This window comes from Canis lupus, chromosome 25, assembly GCF_011100685.1.
Source record: "Canis lupus familiaris isolate Mischka breed German Shepherd chromosome 25, alternate assembly UU_Cfam_GSD_1.0, whole genome shotgun sequence".
NCBI classification, from domain to species: domain Eukaryota; kingdom Metazoa; phylum Chordata; class Mammalia; order Carnivora; family Canidae; genus Canis; species Canis lupus.
In genome coordinates, this window is record NC_049246.1 from 20,968,176 (window position 1) to 20,985,032 (window position 16,857).

General features: G+C 45.1%; 1 protein-coding gene and 1 long non-coding RNA gene across 2 annotated transcripts in view; one reads left to right on the forward strand and one right to left on the reverse strand.

The window, feature by feature from the left end:
- MFAP3L (microfibril associated protein 3 like) overlaps positions 1 to 8,669 on the reverse strand; it is a 37,996-nt gene extending 29,327 nt beyond the window's left edge. Inside the window, exon 1 of the mRNA XM_038573589.1 lies at positions 8,587 to 8,669. The gene's annotated coding sequence lies outside the window, so the exon portion shown is untranslated. The remainder of the gene's footprint in view (positions 1 to 8,586) is intronic.
- A 625-nt stretch (positions 8,670 to 9,294) lies between these two features.
- LOC106557779 lies at positions 9,295 to 12,205 on the forward strand. Its single transcript, XR_005378209.1, has 2 exons — positions 9,295 to 9,969; positions 10,353 to 12,205. It is a non-coding gene; the product is annotated as an uncharacterized LOC106557779 (long non-coding RNA).
- Positions 12,206 to 16,857: the final 4,652 nt, after the last annotated feature.

Here is a 16,857-nt window from a genome sequence, read left to right on the forward strand (position 1 = left end):
GAATTGCATAATGAATATTTCTCTGAATCACATATGCCGTTTTTCATAGACACTAAGAACTGGATCTCAGTGAAAAACGGATCAGAAGAGATCCTGTAATTCAAACTCTATTCGATTTGTTATTAAGAACTTAGTAACAATGTCCCTTATGCTCACCTAGCACTTATGGTTTATAAAACACTCCCACAGATGGTATCCCATTTGAGTCTCATACTACCCTTGGCCACAGGCAGGCCTGTATGGTTCTTTCTGTCCACACTGACAGTGGAAGCAGCAGAGGCCAAGGTGCCAACCTGAGAGCAGAAGCTCCTCACAGAACCTCGTCTTCTCTCACTCCCTATGCAGTTATCACCAAGTGAAAACCACAGCTTGGCCAAATTGTCTAAATGTCTGCTCTGTCATAATTGTCATTTAAAATTATTTCAAAACATTGCTATCATTTAAAAAAATATTTTAAAATTTTGGACATAAAATCGATATCTTTCAAAAGATTTAAATCCAGATAATCTTCTAACTTGACTTTAGTGCATATCCTAAGATCAATCTTGCCCCCAAATTAAGTGTTTTTCAATGCGACAATACAGAAAATTACTTTAACTAAAAAACAAAAACAGAAAAAAGTTGAAAATATGGATTCAGTGATTACTACACAGAATTTGGAAGGAAGCTTTGCTATTCCCTCAGCTTTGATGGGAAAGGGCTCTGAGTACACTTGCCAGATGTTCTCAGTGATTTCTCACCTGTGCAGTCAGATGCAGCTAAGTGATAAAAAATCAGGAGCCAGTTATATCAGTTAAGCTGAACTCAAAAGTATTTATGAGGCCACTATTATCAGTTTACTACCAATTGCTATGGGCTTAAAAACATTTTTAAGACCAGTTCTTTACCCTAATGGTGCTTAGAATCTTGGTGATAACTGCATACAAAGCAATATGTAATTAAGCACTAAACAAGGAAAATACCGCAGAAATTCAGAGGAAGGCCAGCTGGAAAGGTCATAGAATGTTCCCTGGGGTTGGTCAAATCCTGAAGGATGAATACAGGAGACAGGATAGTTTTCTCAGCAGGAGTAATGGCTTAGTTTAGACAAGTAGGGATGGAAATAAACACAGCATGCCAATTAAAAATAAAAATCTATGTTATAGTATGTTTTTGCAAGTCTCATACAATGGATGAGATGGGCATCATCATCTCAAGAACTCTGGGATATTAGGGTACTCCTTCAGAAATTCTATTTAATAAGGGCTGCTTAGGAGAAATGATAGAGAGGATTCTGGGACGAATGATCCATTACTTAGGAAATAAAAACTAACACACCAGTGAAAGAAGGGGAGACAGCCATGACATGGAGGTAGGGATGAGATGCTGTAGGAAGGTGAGAAGGAAACAGACGGGGAGAAATGCTCTGCCCTCAGTGAAGCGAGGTATTGATAATACTCAAATGTTTTCTAGAAACTAATTTCAAGTTCCTCAAAAATGTTTTAAGATGGAGAAAACCAAGTTACCTTTGGGAAGTCTAACAAGAGCAAGGCTCATTCAAGAGACCAAGTAATCTAGGGTTGTCCTAGCTCTGAAGGAAAAAAACCTTCCCTCCAATTTGGGACCGACAGCAGGAATAGCACAAAGGTGGGTGGGGAGAGCCAAGAGTAGAAGCACAGGCATGATTAGTGAGGGCAGCGCAGCCCAGCGCCTGGCTTCCGGAATCGAAGCAGAAATTTACAAAGCGAAGTTAACACCAGCAGCTGAGAAGCAAGAAAGCTTAAACAGTTACTAGATGTTTAAACCATCCCCTGGCCATCCTGGAGTCTAATGACCTAGAAGAAAGTCCTGGGTGAAGCTTAGGGCCAAATACTAATGCAGTCTTTACTCAAATACCTCCCCATGCTGAGGACCAGGGAAAGTGGGTTTTGCATCTTTAAGAAAACCCGATCCCTACACATCTCCTTACTTCCTTACAGGGGAGCTTGGCCATGGGGAAGAAAGGAATTAACTAGTCAATTTGGAATAGTTCCCACTTTCACAAATAGTATAGAGCTCTTGCTAGTTCCAAGAGGGTACAGAAAAGTACAGACGCCGGGACAGATGCATCCTATCTTGTCTAGGAGAGGTACTGCTCTAATAAGCCAATGAAAATGAAGTGAATTAGCCTCAGCCAGGGCCCTCCAATCCTAAACTGGGTGGGACCTGTCAATGAGTAATTCTGGAGCACTTTACTCCAACTCATTTATTTCCTTAAGGAGCAAAGCCTTCCCTTCACACTTCTGGCACCATCAGCCAACTCAAATCCTCATTGAAAGGAAAGATTTTGAATTATATTTGAATACCTGTTCAGCAAACTTCCTCTTTTCACAGATTACAAAGAGCCAATTTCAGCCCAACCTCTAAATTACCTTATAATCCAGAATTAGGGAAGTCTACCCTGTTAGCAATATCGTTTCAGCCTCACTCCATCCCCAAATACTTCTGCCCAGAAGCTGAAAAACCATTAGGGAATCAATTCCTTCCTTCTTTCTTTGATGCCTCTCTTACAGAATGCATGCCCAAAGAAATTCTGATTTTCTCCTCCACACACAGCTCCGAGTTTGGGCTTTCCTACTTCTCTGCTGCTCTAGGTCCCTCTCATGAAGGACGTGCAGTGGAAGTCAGCATCTCAGGTCCTGCAAAGTCTTGTGCTCAGCAGAAGCCTTGAGAGAGTATGCCTTCCACATTCTACAGTATCTGACAGACAATCTGATTGCATGGGAGTTGCTTCGGATGCCTTCTCTCCTTCCCTGCCCACATGGCCACCACATCCCCGGTCTGTCCAGCTTTATGTACTCATCATCTCTGACTTGGCACCACTCTACTAGACCCCTTCCTCACTGACCTGCCTCTACTTCTTGCCTGCCTCCAATCCATAAGCCACACTGTTGCCAAAATCAGTTGACTCTAAAAGATCTGACTTAAAACATATTCTATGTCTTTGCCAGTAGTATAAAACTAAAGTCCTTGGTAGGACATACATGACATGATCTGACTCCTACTCACCTTTCTCACCTCATCTCTGGAACTTCTCTTGTCCCTCTTCTTTCCTGACTTCCCCGTGTTCCCCACAACACTTCTGTGCCTCCAGCTGGCCATGCTGCCTTTCATAACCTTGCATGTCTGGCAAACGCCTACTTGGCTTTCAAGTCTTGGTTCAAAAGCCCTCTAGGACTCTCCTAGGTAGCCCCAGACACTCTTTTTCTGATTTTTACCCATACCTTCATATTTCCCCTGCAATTACTTTTCACCACCATTAAGCTCTCAGGTCATTAATATTTGTCAAATGGATTGGTGAATTAATTAATGAATGGGTGAGAGACACTTATCAGAAGATACAGATTCAGAGACATTGGCATGTGGGCTAGTGACACAGTCATGAGGAAAAAGAAATCATCCAGAAAGAACAAACTAGACCACAAGATGAGAAGACCAAGGTTAGAACTCAGAGAAAAGAGTGACAAACCCTCAGGGAAAGACCATAAAAAAAAAAAAAAAAAAGCATAGGGAGAACTAGGGGCAGTATCTTGGCAGACCAAGGCAGAGGATATTCAAGAAAGGGGAATGGTTTGCACCAAGCTAGTCCTTTACAGTGGTAAACAATAATTATTCCATCATTTTATAAGGACATTTTGGGGAAAATCTTATAAAGTTATACAAACAGGAGCTATACAACATAGACAGTTTAGTTTTTATTAAAATGATTCTTAGTCAAGTCTTATTGTTTCCAATTTCAGATTTTGCCAGTTCAGGTCTTCCTTTACCATGTTGTCTGAAAGGTGTATTTTTCTCTTACCAAGTTTTTCTGACATATAGTATAGTTTCAATGCAGAGCCACTCTCATAACACTAAAATAGATTTCTTTAGGTTAGGTTTTCCAGACACAGAGATGTCAACTTGACCACACTATAAGTTTTTATAGGACAGAAATTAAGCCCTATATTTAAGAGAGAGTGAATAAATATGTTTGGAAAGAATGACGGAATTTCTTAAATTTTAACACAGAAGTTAGGTCATCTAGTATTCTAGCTGTCATCCATACCCTGGCAAATACGGGGCCCTATGGCAAACATTGCTAATTGATTTCGGCCATTTCCCAGCTGAGTCTGCACAAGCCCACAACACCCCACAAGCTACGAGCAACTGGTCAGAGCTGGCCCAGGTGACATTACATCATCTCAAGTTAACTGCATTAGATTTGAGCTTTCATGGCTCTCTGTTCATGACTGCATGGGATACAGCCAGCAGAGCAGCTTGTCTGCTAAGATGACAATGGGCAGAAACAAAGTAGTCAAAATGTGACTTAGCCCTTCTGCTTTATTGTTTATGCCCTTCTTCTATCACAAATTGTGAATAAGAGCTTCTTAAGCTATTCATTTCACAGATATATGTGAATGCCATTTCAGATCAATTCAGAATTGAATTATATACCATGAGGGTTCCAGATTTCTGTCACTAACCACCTCTGGCTGGACACCCTTTGTCAAACAGCTGTATGAAACTTGGGGTTTAGCCATACACTGCTTTTTTTAGGAAGATAAATCTAGCAGCAGTCTGTTCATTCCATGTTCCTGTTTAAAAATGCTTAGCTGGTTTCCCATCATTTATCTATAACAGGATAAACTCCAAACTCCTTTGCATGGCATCAAGTTCATCACAATGAAAGGACAGTTTCATACCCTTTCTCTTGCCTCTGCTCATTATTCCATCATACCAAGTCCTTCTTTGCATAACAGTTGTACTAGTTTTCTATCACTCCTTTCTATGACACTAAGTCATAAACTTAGTGGCTTAAACATACAAATGTATTGTCTTTCGGTTCTGTGGGTTAAAAGTTCAAAATGGATCTTACTAGGCTAATTGGAGAGTTGGCAGTGCTGTGTTCCTTCTGGAAGCTCTAGAACAGCATCTGCTTCCTTGCTTTATCAGCTTCTAGAGCCTATCCACATTCTTGATTTGTGGCCCCCCTCCATCTTCAAAGCCAGCAATGGCCAGTCGAATCTTTTTCACATGGCTTCACTCTAACATGGACTTCTGCTTTCCTCTTGACCCACACAGACTCCAGTGATTACACTGGACCCACTGAATATTCCAGATAATCTCTCCGTCTCAAAATCTTCAACTTAATCACACTGGCAATGTCCCAGAGTGGACATCTTTGGGGGAGGGCTATTCTTCTAACTACCACAATGGTGTTCCTTCTGCCTGGAAAGTTCACTTCTCTGCTTGGAAGACTTCTACCCAAATTCCTGGATCATTCCTTAAGATCCTATGGACATGTCACTATTTTCATGCTCCCCCCTCCTCCAACCCAAGGAGCTCATTTCTCTTGTCTCCTTAGTCCCATATGCAAATGCCTCTCCTGGAGCACTTACCTTGCACTATAGTTTATTTGTCCTCAAGTATGGACAAGTAGATTCTGAGTCACTAAGTCTTATTCATTTCTGCAACCCTTGAGGCCTAACTATTAAAGACTGTGGGGAAGAAAAACGAATATGACATTTTAATGAGTGAAGACCTCATGTGAAGGCCAAGGCAAGACAATAAATTCATAGGGCTTCTGTTTTGAGTGCAGTTTAGATACTAGTTCCAACAGCTCTTCACTGGGTCTTATCACATTATTAACCAAACCCCTTAATCCTTCAACCATTCCAGGGAGGCATTATAGCAAACTTAAACCATTTACATCTAAGGATATTTCTTTTCTTTTTTAAGGATATTTCTAACTTTAATGTGAGTTGCCATTGATCACAAAATGTCAGTTTTAAGTATCCCCCTGGAAAGCTGCACCCCCAAGGCTTGGTGAGGTTAGCAAGTGATGTTATTGGAATGATTTCTGAATCCCAAAACATGACACTCAGCTAACAAATCAGACTATACTACGTTGGAGGTTAAAAGCGACTTTGCCACACTATGTATTTAGTATTTTAGTACCTGGGAAGTTGTCATTAAAAAAAAAAAAAAGAAGAAGAAGAACAAAAGGTTCGAAATTAAACAAAATTAAATAGCCTCTACTACTCAACTATTTAAATTGCAAGCCAAATGACACGTTAAATACATAATGGCCACATGAATCCAGGAAGATCTATTTTTAAAGGCCAGTGGTTTGCTATGAATATCTAATGTCACTGCCAATAACATACAGTTTAGAAATTGGATAACAAGGAAATGAAATGAAAAATTACATGCCTAGCAGTTGAGTTGAAAGAACGCAACAAGTGCAAAAAAGAAATGATCACCTGTTTCCTAATTTGAATACAGTCTACTTTGCTATTTTTTCTTAATTAGCAATGATGAAACCCCTCTTCAACTTAAATCCTGTCAGTTTGGGTCATTTTAGTTTAGAAGATGCCATTTTCTTGTGGAATTCCTGAGGCAGCAAGCAGTGTTTAAACATGCCTTTGTTAAATTTCACTGCTTTGAGACACCTGGGTGGCTCAGTGGTTGAGCATCTGCCTTTAGCGCAGATCATGATCCTGGGGTACTGGGATAGAGTCCTACATGGGGCTCCCCGCAGGAGGAGCCTCTGCCTATGTCTCCGCCTCTCTCTGTGTGTCTCTCATGAATAAATAAAATAAAATAAAAATAAAATCTTAAAAAAATTTTTTTTTCACCGCTTTTCCTAACCTTGAAAAAAAATGAGGTTTTTTTTTAGATCCAGAAGGGGACCTACTGGCCTTTACTAAACCTATATGCACATATTCCTAGGCCTTGCTGCTTCCTTTAGGTTAAGAAGAAGCCAAAGCTAAAGGGAGACATTACTGCCTGCCACTTGGGAATGCAGCCTGAGAACCAAGACCTGCTACACAGGATAAGTTGCACAGGTATGCAGTACCTGGAGGCAGACTTTAAACTTGACACATTTTTAAAGAAAAGGGAAGTGCAATTTCTCAAATATTTACATGGATTTTTCTCAAACTTCTAAATTTTTCTATGAATGTACTTAGAAGTACATTTAAGAACAATGAACACCACCAACCAAACCCTTTGGCTAACATGGAAGACTTCAGGCCCAATTTGTAGAAACACTAATCATGCTGTTGCTATTGTTGTCTGGACATTTCAAGCGTTCCTGTTCTTAAATCTTGGTTATGTGCAGGCAAGCATAAAGCCCACTGGGGAAATCACTGAGTATCTGGAATTAGAGCTGGAACCATCTCAGGCCAGAACAAACATTAAAGGCTATTCACAAACCATTGAAAAGTCAACACATCTCCAAAGTCTATTAAGGTCTGTCAAGAATGCAAACAAGAAGTTTTGTAATAAGCTTAATAAATAAAACAACTGAACCTACTAAGTTGTACTTAGGGAAACAGGCTTGAGGATATAGCCTTAGGGGTAGAACCGGTTCCTACTAGAACAAGGACTGTTTACCTCGCTCCCATTAAATCCAACAATCCTAAGAGTGGTAATGGTACTAAATGTTTAGGAAGAACCAAGAGCAGAAACCCCAGTAGGATCTACAAATTGCATTTTTCTGTAAAAGTAAAATACCACTAGGAACTACATCGTTCTAATGTTCTCTCTCTTGAATATAAATCCTCTTCCATCTTGTATTTCATCCTGAACAATTTTACTATGTTCAGCATAGTAGCAACTGAAACAAATGTGTTTCATCTAGAAGCAGAAGTGAGAAACCTTTACAAAAAACACTGAGCTTCTCCAATGCTAGATTTCCAAGTTCTTCATATAAGCTAACACAAAATAAAGATTGCTACAGTAACCAAACTTTTCTGCTAGCAAGTTTCCCTAAAAACAATGACAATTCAACCATAATAGATTATTTTCTACAGTGTGAGCAGATAATGAACCTACATTCTTCTTCTTCTTCCTTTTTTTTTTTTTTTTGCTAGCTTGCTTTATAAATCTTGCAAGTTGCAAACTCAAGTTTTTTGGAGGCGAAGGCAAGTTAATAGTCGAGCTTAAAATAAATCGGCTTTGCAATTACTTTTTTTTTTTTTTTTAAGTCGATGAAGCACGTTTTCCCCATTCCACGCCATGAAGCAATTCGATGTCAACTTGCTATGGAGTCAAATGCGACAAACTCCGCGAGCTCCCGTCGCGAGGCGGCGGCTTGCTGCACCCACAGCCTCCCGCACGCCTGCAGCACCAGGACGCTGCACTCTTAGGCTCCGCACGCAGCATCCGAACTCAGGGCCTCTGGGCCACGGGACGGTAGACCCCACCCCCCCACCCCCGCCCCGGGGAAACTGAGGCACGCTGATCCGAGCCACCTGGCTTCCCCCGAAGGCCCCCGCCGCCGCTCGGCGTTCCCCGGCGCCCCGGCGGCTTGGGAGGCTACTCGGCAGCATCCTGTCTACACCGCGGTCTCGGCCGTAGAAGAGGATGGCACAAGCCTGTCCGCAGCCCGCAGGCCCCCCGGGACCCCCGTACTGGGACCTGGCGGAGCCTCCATCCAGCACCGCCCGAAAGTTCCTGGGCCCCAGCGGCCGCAGCCACCCGGCCGCCCTCCGCGCGCGGGTTCCACCCCCGCCGCCCCCCGCGCCCCCGCCCGGGCCCCCGCGCCCCCGGCCCCCTCCGCGCCGCCTCCGCGCCCCAGCTCACCTGACGCCGCCGCGCCGCTCCGGGGGCCGCCGAGCGCCCCTCGCCATGGCCCGCCCGTGCGGATGCCGCCGCTCCGCCCCGCGCCCGACCCGGCAGCTCCTACCGCGGGCGAGTCGCCTCCGCCGGCGCCGGGGAGCTCCGCGGGCGGGGGCGGGCGCTGCGGGGCTTGCACCTGCGGCAGCCGGAGCGGCCGGTGCCGAGCATGCCCAGTGCGGCCCGCGGGGGCGCGGAGGGGGCGCGGGGGGGGCCGGGCGGCCGGGGGCGCGGCGGCGGCGGCGGCGCGGGGCGGCCGGGGTGTCGCCGCCGGGGTGTCGCCGCCGGGTTTTCGCGGCAGCCACGGGGAGGGGCGGGGCGGGGCGGGGCGGGGCGGGCGGGCTGCGGGTGCGGGGTCCGCCTCCAGCGGGCGCGGGCTCCGGGGCTCTGGGTCCCGCCCCCGCTCGCGCACGCGGCTGCCGCGGGAGCCCGGGGCACCGGCTCTGACGCTGCGGGGCGGGGGCGGGGGCGGGGCTCCCGGGGCCCCAGCGCCCTCCCGGGGTGCCGCGGCGCCCGAGGCGCAGGGAGGCCCGGGAACAGGTGCCCCAGGGTCGCACCCCGGGGCGGACTCCCCCCGGCGCCGAGGCCACCTGGAGGCCTTCCCGGGGCTCCGCTGTCCGTGCGGGAGCCGCGCAGGAGCAGGTGGAGGAGGACGCGGCAGGACCTTCTCTGCTGCCTTCTCAGCGGTGGGGTTCCAGGGATTTTTAATTTTCTTCTGGTTTGATTATTTACAGTTTCTAAGTGTTCTCTAGTGGACGATATGGAGCTTTTATAATAAGATATATTATTCTAAAATTATTATTTAAAAACAGCTGCAGAACTTCGGCAGCGCGATCCTACGATGCAAGCAGCGCCCCCATCCCCCCGCCCCCCACCTTTTATTTATTCATTTATTTAGTTTTTATTTTTAAGACTTGCGAGACGCTATTTGGGGCCGGGACCGGGCTCCTCCCCCCTCCTTTCGGGCCGCCCCGTGGCCCCGCCCAGACCGACCCTTTTACTCCAGGACCGCCCCCTTCTCCGTTGGTTGCTGGGAAAACCCGGAAGGGTGGACTCTCAACACCTGCCGATCCCGGCGGCTCCGGTGCCCGCTGGGCCTGTTCCGCCGCCGGGCCAGGGCCGGCTCACCAGGAGCGAGGCGTCTCTGAGCCGCTCCCAGCCTCTCCCCTCCTTCTCCCCGTCCTTGGCAAACCAAGCAAAGTAGCACCTCCGACCCCCCGCCCCGAGCTGGGACCTGCAAAGTGGGTCAGGACTGGACTGAGCATGCTCCGGACGGGGCCGGGATGCCGCACGCGGCCGCCTGTCGTTGCCCGAGGTGGATGGAGCTGCGCTCCCGTCACGACACTGAAGGTCAGGAGGCAGGTGGAGGCAGGGCCCTGGAGGTGCTGTAGCTTCCACACGTGCACAGGTCGCTTCGACCCAGGCCCTGGTAGGGGAGGCGAGGGCATGGGGTCTGGCTTGCGAGGGACCCAAAAAGCCGGATTTTTTCCTAAAATTTTGAAATTGGAACTATTTTAACATTGGCTTTACGGCATCTCCAATAATAACACATATTAGCTCTAAGAACTTCTCAGCCCGTCTTTCTTTCGAGAAACCTACATCTTTTTTCAAGTATTCTTTACATTTGCACTAGAACCCTAAATGTTAACTCTCTTTATCAAAGATTAAATGTTTGTGCTCAGTTTCAAATAATTCCACGGTACTACGTACCTTTCTTTTTTTCCTTCTTTCAGACCATTCACTGCGACTCCTGTCCACCTCTCTTCAGATTCTCAGAGGATCAGCAGAATGCTCTCGTGCTATCTTAAACAGGCTTGAGGCAGGTGGGGGAAACTTGCTTTTAACGCTCTGTCACAGAAGAGAAGACTGAATTGGAGAAAGATTACAGGAAAGAGATTTTACAGGCTTGAGGTGAATAGACCCAAGAACCCAGAGAGAGCCTTGCACTGAGCCCAGGCAGGTCAGTAGATAGATGTCCGTATTCTGTCTGAGGAGGAAGAAACTAGACAGATGGGTCAGCTGCCCAGTGACGTTTGGTATGAGAGTGGGAGATACCCTCACTAAGAGTTGGCTTCATTTCGACCTCTCCCTCTCATCCAGCCCGGGTTCAGCTTCAGCATGATTGGAGACACCATCTTTAGTGGAAGGTCACCCCTGGGAAGAGCTTGTGTTCCCCCTAGGCTCTGACTTGTGTTGGGTCACCCTCATCCCTTGGCTTTGAGACCCCATTGCTCTTGGTACTTCCTGAGCACTGCTCTTGATCCCTATAGACATCTACACTGCAAATTTCTGGCTGAGGAAAAGATGGGTAAGACATTTCTTTAATAGTTCATACCGCCTTTCCTTCCCATCTGAAGCTTCCTGGTCCCCAGTTTTTCTTAGTTTTCTTGTCTTTCTGATGGTTCCTTCTCATCTTTGTTCTCCAGGTTCATTTCCTTTGCACCATCCTATTGTAAGTGTTCTGTCCTGTGGCACCTTCCCTTCTGCTTTCCCTTCTGCTCTTCCCATCCGATGACTGTCACTAGCAAGGTGGTGTTCAGTTGATGTGTGCACATGAGGCTGTGAAAGCTGTTAATTGCTGCAATTCTTTCTGGTCCATCAGGCACCTATTCTGATTGGCCCATGTCTATGCCTGACCATTTGTCTCTACTGATTATTAATATTTTTGAATATTTTATTTGCCCCAGATATTATACTCCTCTCCAAATCTCCCTGAGTTCAGACTCTTATATGTAATCTACCAAGTATCTTAATGGCTGTGACCCTCAGGAAACTGGAGCCCAATATGTCGCAAACAGAATTCATGTGCTATAGCTGCTCTTCTACTTACATGTCCTAACATGGTTACTGGTACTCCCACCTTCTCAGTTCTGCACACCACAAATGCGGATGCTATCCTCGATCCACCCATCTGCCTTTCCTTTGTCATCCAGCTGGTCACTGGTACTGTCCACCCTGCCCTGAGACGTCTCTGCAAATGGACCGTCCACCTGCACTGCCTTCTCAGGCCCATCATCTCTTCCAAATGAGTCTTCTCCCTCTGTATTTCCTCCAATCCAATCTCCATGCCTCCTCAGACTTTTCTTTTTAAGCAAATTATATTTTGGTGTCTTTGCTGAGCCCTTAGAGTATGGGTTCTTAGTGCCTTCAGGATAAAGTCCAACTTTGAAGCATAGACTGGCCCCTGTCTCCCTCTCCAGATTAGTCTCCAGCCGGTGTCTGCTGGTGTCCCATTTCCTAGCCAATCTGTACTACTTGCTATGCATATTCATGCCTCCATGTTCCTTTAGTTTTTCTGTTCCTCTTTCCTCTTGTTCACCCCTTGGCAACTGTTAAGCCTCAGGGTCCAGTTCAGGCTGGGTCCCCGTGACTTCCTCAAGATGACCTCTTCCTGAATATTTCAACTGTATACCTTGTACTTTGTCTTCATTTTGACACCTAACCTTGGCTTATTTTTTTTTTTTTAACTCCTCCACTACATTGTATGCAATGTGATAGCAAGGGCTTGTCTTGATATCTTTGTATCTTTGTATTCAGTAACATTTTACCTAATAAATGAATGATTGACATTTGTACCCATACAATATTTAAAGCTCATTAATTTTTAAAATCCTTCCTGAGTATTGTAAATAGAATGCAAAGAAAAAATATCAGAACAGTCACATCACATACAACCTGCTGAATGGTTATGCCTTTTTGAGGAATATAAGCAAAATCTCAGATTTGACCTTAAACCCAATGCATTTTCTTTGGTTTCAGAAATCCAGGAAGTGTGTTGTGAGCCAGATGTATTATCAGTCTGAAACTGCACAAAGCTCAGCATTGTATTGCTAATTAATCCACAAATTCCATTGTTCTCTATCACTGTGTTTTCTTCCATGGGGCTGTTAAAATCCTCTAATTATATATTTAATCCTTAGAATAGATTTTGTTTATTTTTTTCTGTTGAAAGTTTGGCACCTCTGGAAAGCAGATTAACCCTTTAGGAATGAACATAATTTTTACAGTTTTACCAGCTCCCATTGTCTGCCCAGAGCACCTAGAGCTTCCTGTGGAGGGGACTGACCACCTGCTTTAGAAACCCCCCCAGCAGATGAGGAACACATTCCAGACCTCAGGGAAAGAATGGTCTCTGGGGCAGCAATTTTAACAAGTCCTCAAGGGATTTCACACACCATATTTGAGAAATGTAGTTCTATGTCATATGAATAAAAGGAAAAATAGTAACTGTTAGTCTAGAACTTCAAGTAGCCCAGATACTGGTTTTCTTGGGCAGACAGATATATATGAGTGGAAAGGGTATCTGTCTGTTTCAAAAAGTGTCATCCTTTGTGTTTTTTAAATAGCCTTGACTTATTTTATAGTCTGAAGAAAATGGAAGAGCACATAGTAAGGTAGCTTCTTGTTTTTCTCTGTGCTGAAGCACCCAGGGATCTTACTCAGTGACCGTGTTGATCCACTTGTTATTCACCAGCACCTTAATCCCCAGTTCAGCCTCCTTTGACAAAAGGTGAGGAGGGCAGTGGAAGTTCTGACCTTACCCTCTTCCTGGAAGAGGACAGTAAGAGGTCTATGACTCTGCATTAGGCTTTTTCCTTGTTCCTGCAAGTCTGAAAGGGCACAATTAGGAAGGGGCATGAAGGAGGAATGAAAGAAAAATACATCTCTCCACAATCTTGTGATTTGCTGGCCAAGGAGAGGGAAGCATCTTGAGAAGTATGAATCAGTACTAGAAAAATATTCCCTTCCTCATTAAGGGTTTAGGCTGAGCCCTTGCGTCGGTCCTTTGGAGGGGTGTGTGTATGTGTGTGTGTGTGTGTGTGTGTGTGTGTGGTCCAACCTGTTAGCCAGCGGCAGCAATCAAGAGAACAGATGGCGTGCCTGCAGCTCACGTGGGGCAGAAGCTTCAGCTTCAGGGGTCATGCCCTTCCTAGACTCCCTGTGAGGCGGCACCAAAGCCCTGCCCTCCTGGACCCTTTGCCAGTCTGGAACATTAATGACCTTTGCAGCCAAGCCTCCCACTGGCCAGGGCCTCCGTGCACACAGTGATTCACCTGTGGGAGGAATTACTGGCAGGTTAAAGGATGAATCTCGGATTCGTTTCCTGTGTGTAGGGGCTTTCTGAATGGTAGATGGACATTTGCGCAGGAAGGTTAGAAGAGGGGACCCCCTTGGTAAGAGGTGCGAAAAGAGCCCTGGAGAGGCCAGGCGGGCAGATGGGGTGAGTCCTAGAGGGACCCCTTTGTAAAAACTTGACCTCACAGGTGCTTCTCTCTTAGATTCTAGGAAAGGTATGTTTTGCACATGGCTTAAAATTTTGTTTTAGTTTATGATTTCCCTGGGAAGGAGGGAAGGCCCAACATCCAGCTTCCCACCATAGTGGGGGAGGAGGTCAGTGTTGGGTGACCCAAATATCCAAACAAATCACTGTGCAACAAGTGGGAAAGCAAACATCTGAAGGAAGGCAGCATATTCTCCAGGAGCCCCACAAGTACAATCCTTTGTCCCTGACACTTGACAGGGAGGTCACAGTACCAACTTCAAAATGCTGCTCAGGCCCGTGGGGCTCTCAAGCCCAGGTGAACATCCTCAGCATCACTGTGACCTCAGCTGGAGTAACCGGCTAAATCTGTACAACGAGAAATCCAAAATAAACTCAGAAAGTTGAATTGTCTGCTTCTGAGCTGGTGATTTTTGTGCCTCTCTCTTTTGAGTAGTGAATATACTAGAGTTGAGATGGAAGGGAAGGAAATTCTACATTTTTTTCTTTTTATCTTGTGAAATGTGCCACCAAATGTCTCTGTGTAGACACAGGGACTTCTGTGAGGGCAGAAGCCAGGAAGAAGCCCCAGGGTGTGGTGGGGCAAAGGGCAGAGGATGAGGCAGGTGATAGGGGAGTACAAGCTCTTTGGGGAGCTTAGGGAACTTCTAGAAGCATAAGAATGGAGAGAATAGGGGATGCCTGGGTGGCTCAGCGGTTAAGCATCTGCCTTTGGCTCAAAGCATGATCCTGGAGTCTCCGGATGAGTTCCACATCAGGCTTCCTGCATGGAGCCTGCTTCTCCCTCTGCCTGTGTCTCTGCCTCTCTCTGTGTGTGTCTCTCATGAATAAATAAATAAAATCTTAAAAAAAAAAAAAAAAAGCATGGCGAGAGTAAGATGCTGGTACCGCAGTAGGTAGAAAGAACTGGTTTTCACTTGGTAGGATTTGAAGGACACTGGAAGGCTAAGAAGGCCCTCATTATATGGATATCTGGTTTCCTTTCTGGGGCCTTCCCCTCTGCTAAGCCAGGTTTCCCTAAAGCTGTGGTCCAAAGTCCAGGTGCTTCCTCGAGAGGCTTCATAGTGGGGAGCGTGAATGCTTTGGACACCAACAACTGAATTGTCACTACTGACAATTCGAGAGGATTGAGAGGGCTGAGAGGGTAATGAAATGTACTCTTGATCTTACAGTGGTGGTTTGAGCCAACCCTAGGAATGAAGTTTTCTAACAGATTGAAACTCTGTTCTTTCCCATCACGAAAGACACAGGGCAATGTCCTATAGCCTTCAGTGTGATCCCTGCGCTCCCTCTCCCAAATAATAAATACAATTTCTGCATGTAATTACGGGAACCATAGTGTTTAGTTCATTCTCCACCATGGTTCAGTGTGTTTACAGATCGTTATTTTCACTTAGGGACATGTGGGGTTATGATATAACTGGTTGGGGATGCCTGGGTGGCTCAGCGGTTGAGTGTCTGCCTTTGGCTCGGAGTGATCCCAGAGTCTTGGGATCGAGTCCTGCATCAGGCTTCCTGCATGGAGCCTGCTTCTTCCTCTGCCTGTGGCTCTGCCTCTCTGTAAATAAATATTTACAATATAAATATTATTATTTATAAATAAATAAATAAATAAAATCTTAAAAAAAACAAAACCTATGGTCATCTGGCTAAGGGAATAGGTCTCTCCATTTGAACCATACTTGCTTTTCAGGCTTGTGTAAGCTTCCCAGCTTATCTTTAGTATTTCAATCTAATCTAGTATAGTTTCTGGCATACAATAGATGCCAATAAATTTGTTGAATTACATGCTGGGTATTGGTGTTAGAACTACACACTGGAATGTCTTAGAGGCAGGCATCTTAAAATACAAATACCATGAGTCGCTTGGCTGGACTGAAATGTCATTCAGACTTTGGGCTCAGTCTGCATGACTCGGATTCTGCTTTTCTTTCTGATGAAGTGTTTCAGATCTGTTACCAGCATGTTTCTCCCCGATTTGGGTCAACTGGCACAAAGGCAAAGCTGCTAATAAATTGTGGGTGAGTGTAGGGTCAAAAGCATGAAACATTTTGAAGAAGGTTTCTGAGGAATAGTTAGTGGCCATTTTTCAGCATCGTGGTTTATGGGTTCTCTCTTGTAATTTCGGCTATTAATTATATGTAATAGCATTTCTGCTAATAATTTCAACAAGTCTTCTTTTTGCTTTTGTAGGAATTTTAAAGATGGCTTCATTTTGAAATTAACCAACCCTAAAACATGAGGAATTCTGTGATTATATTTATGAACTAAATGGGCCAATTTCCTTTAAGTGAGCTGAAATTACAATTTGGTACTCACAAGGCTAGAATGCAGGGTGAGGTGGCTCAGAGGTACAGCTAAGAATCATTAATAAGTATAATGGCATTGGCTAGTAATGACAGGGAGAGAACAGAGTGGAGTATAAAAGCACTCTGCATGTCTGTCTTGATGTGATTGATTTCAGTGATTTATAATTCTGTCTGTGTGATTTGGCCTGTAGGACTAATTATTGAAAATGGATCAAGCTTGAAAGGGGAGTATCCAGCCCATCTTTAGGAATCTTCTACTGTTACGTGAATATTACATTTAATTACATTAAAAGTCCACTATTGCTTATTGCCCATAAGAGACACAGTAGGTAATGAGTTCACTCAGAGCAGAACTACCTGTCATCCCTTAGCCTTTACCAGCCTATAATTCATTTGGCACTGAGCCCCAATTCCTAAGGGTACCAGGAAAGCAGGAGAACCAAAGGGATTTCTGAAGGTGGTAGTATTACAAAAGAGCACCAAAACAGGCATACAGAGGAAAATCACACTCCCTCACCCTGCCTTATGCTCATTTTATAGATTAAAGTTCAGTATTTTAAAGTCACTGGATACTCTTTTTGGAACTAGGGTGGTTTGCTTATAAAGGTCTTAATCTGGATATCTGTCTCTGTCTCTTATTTTTGTTTT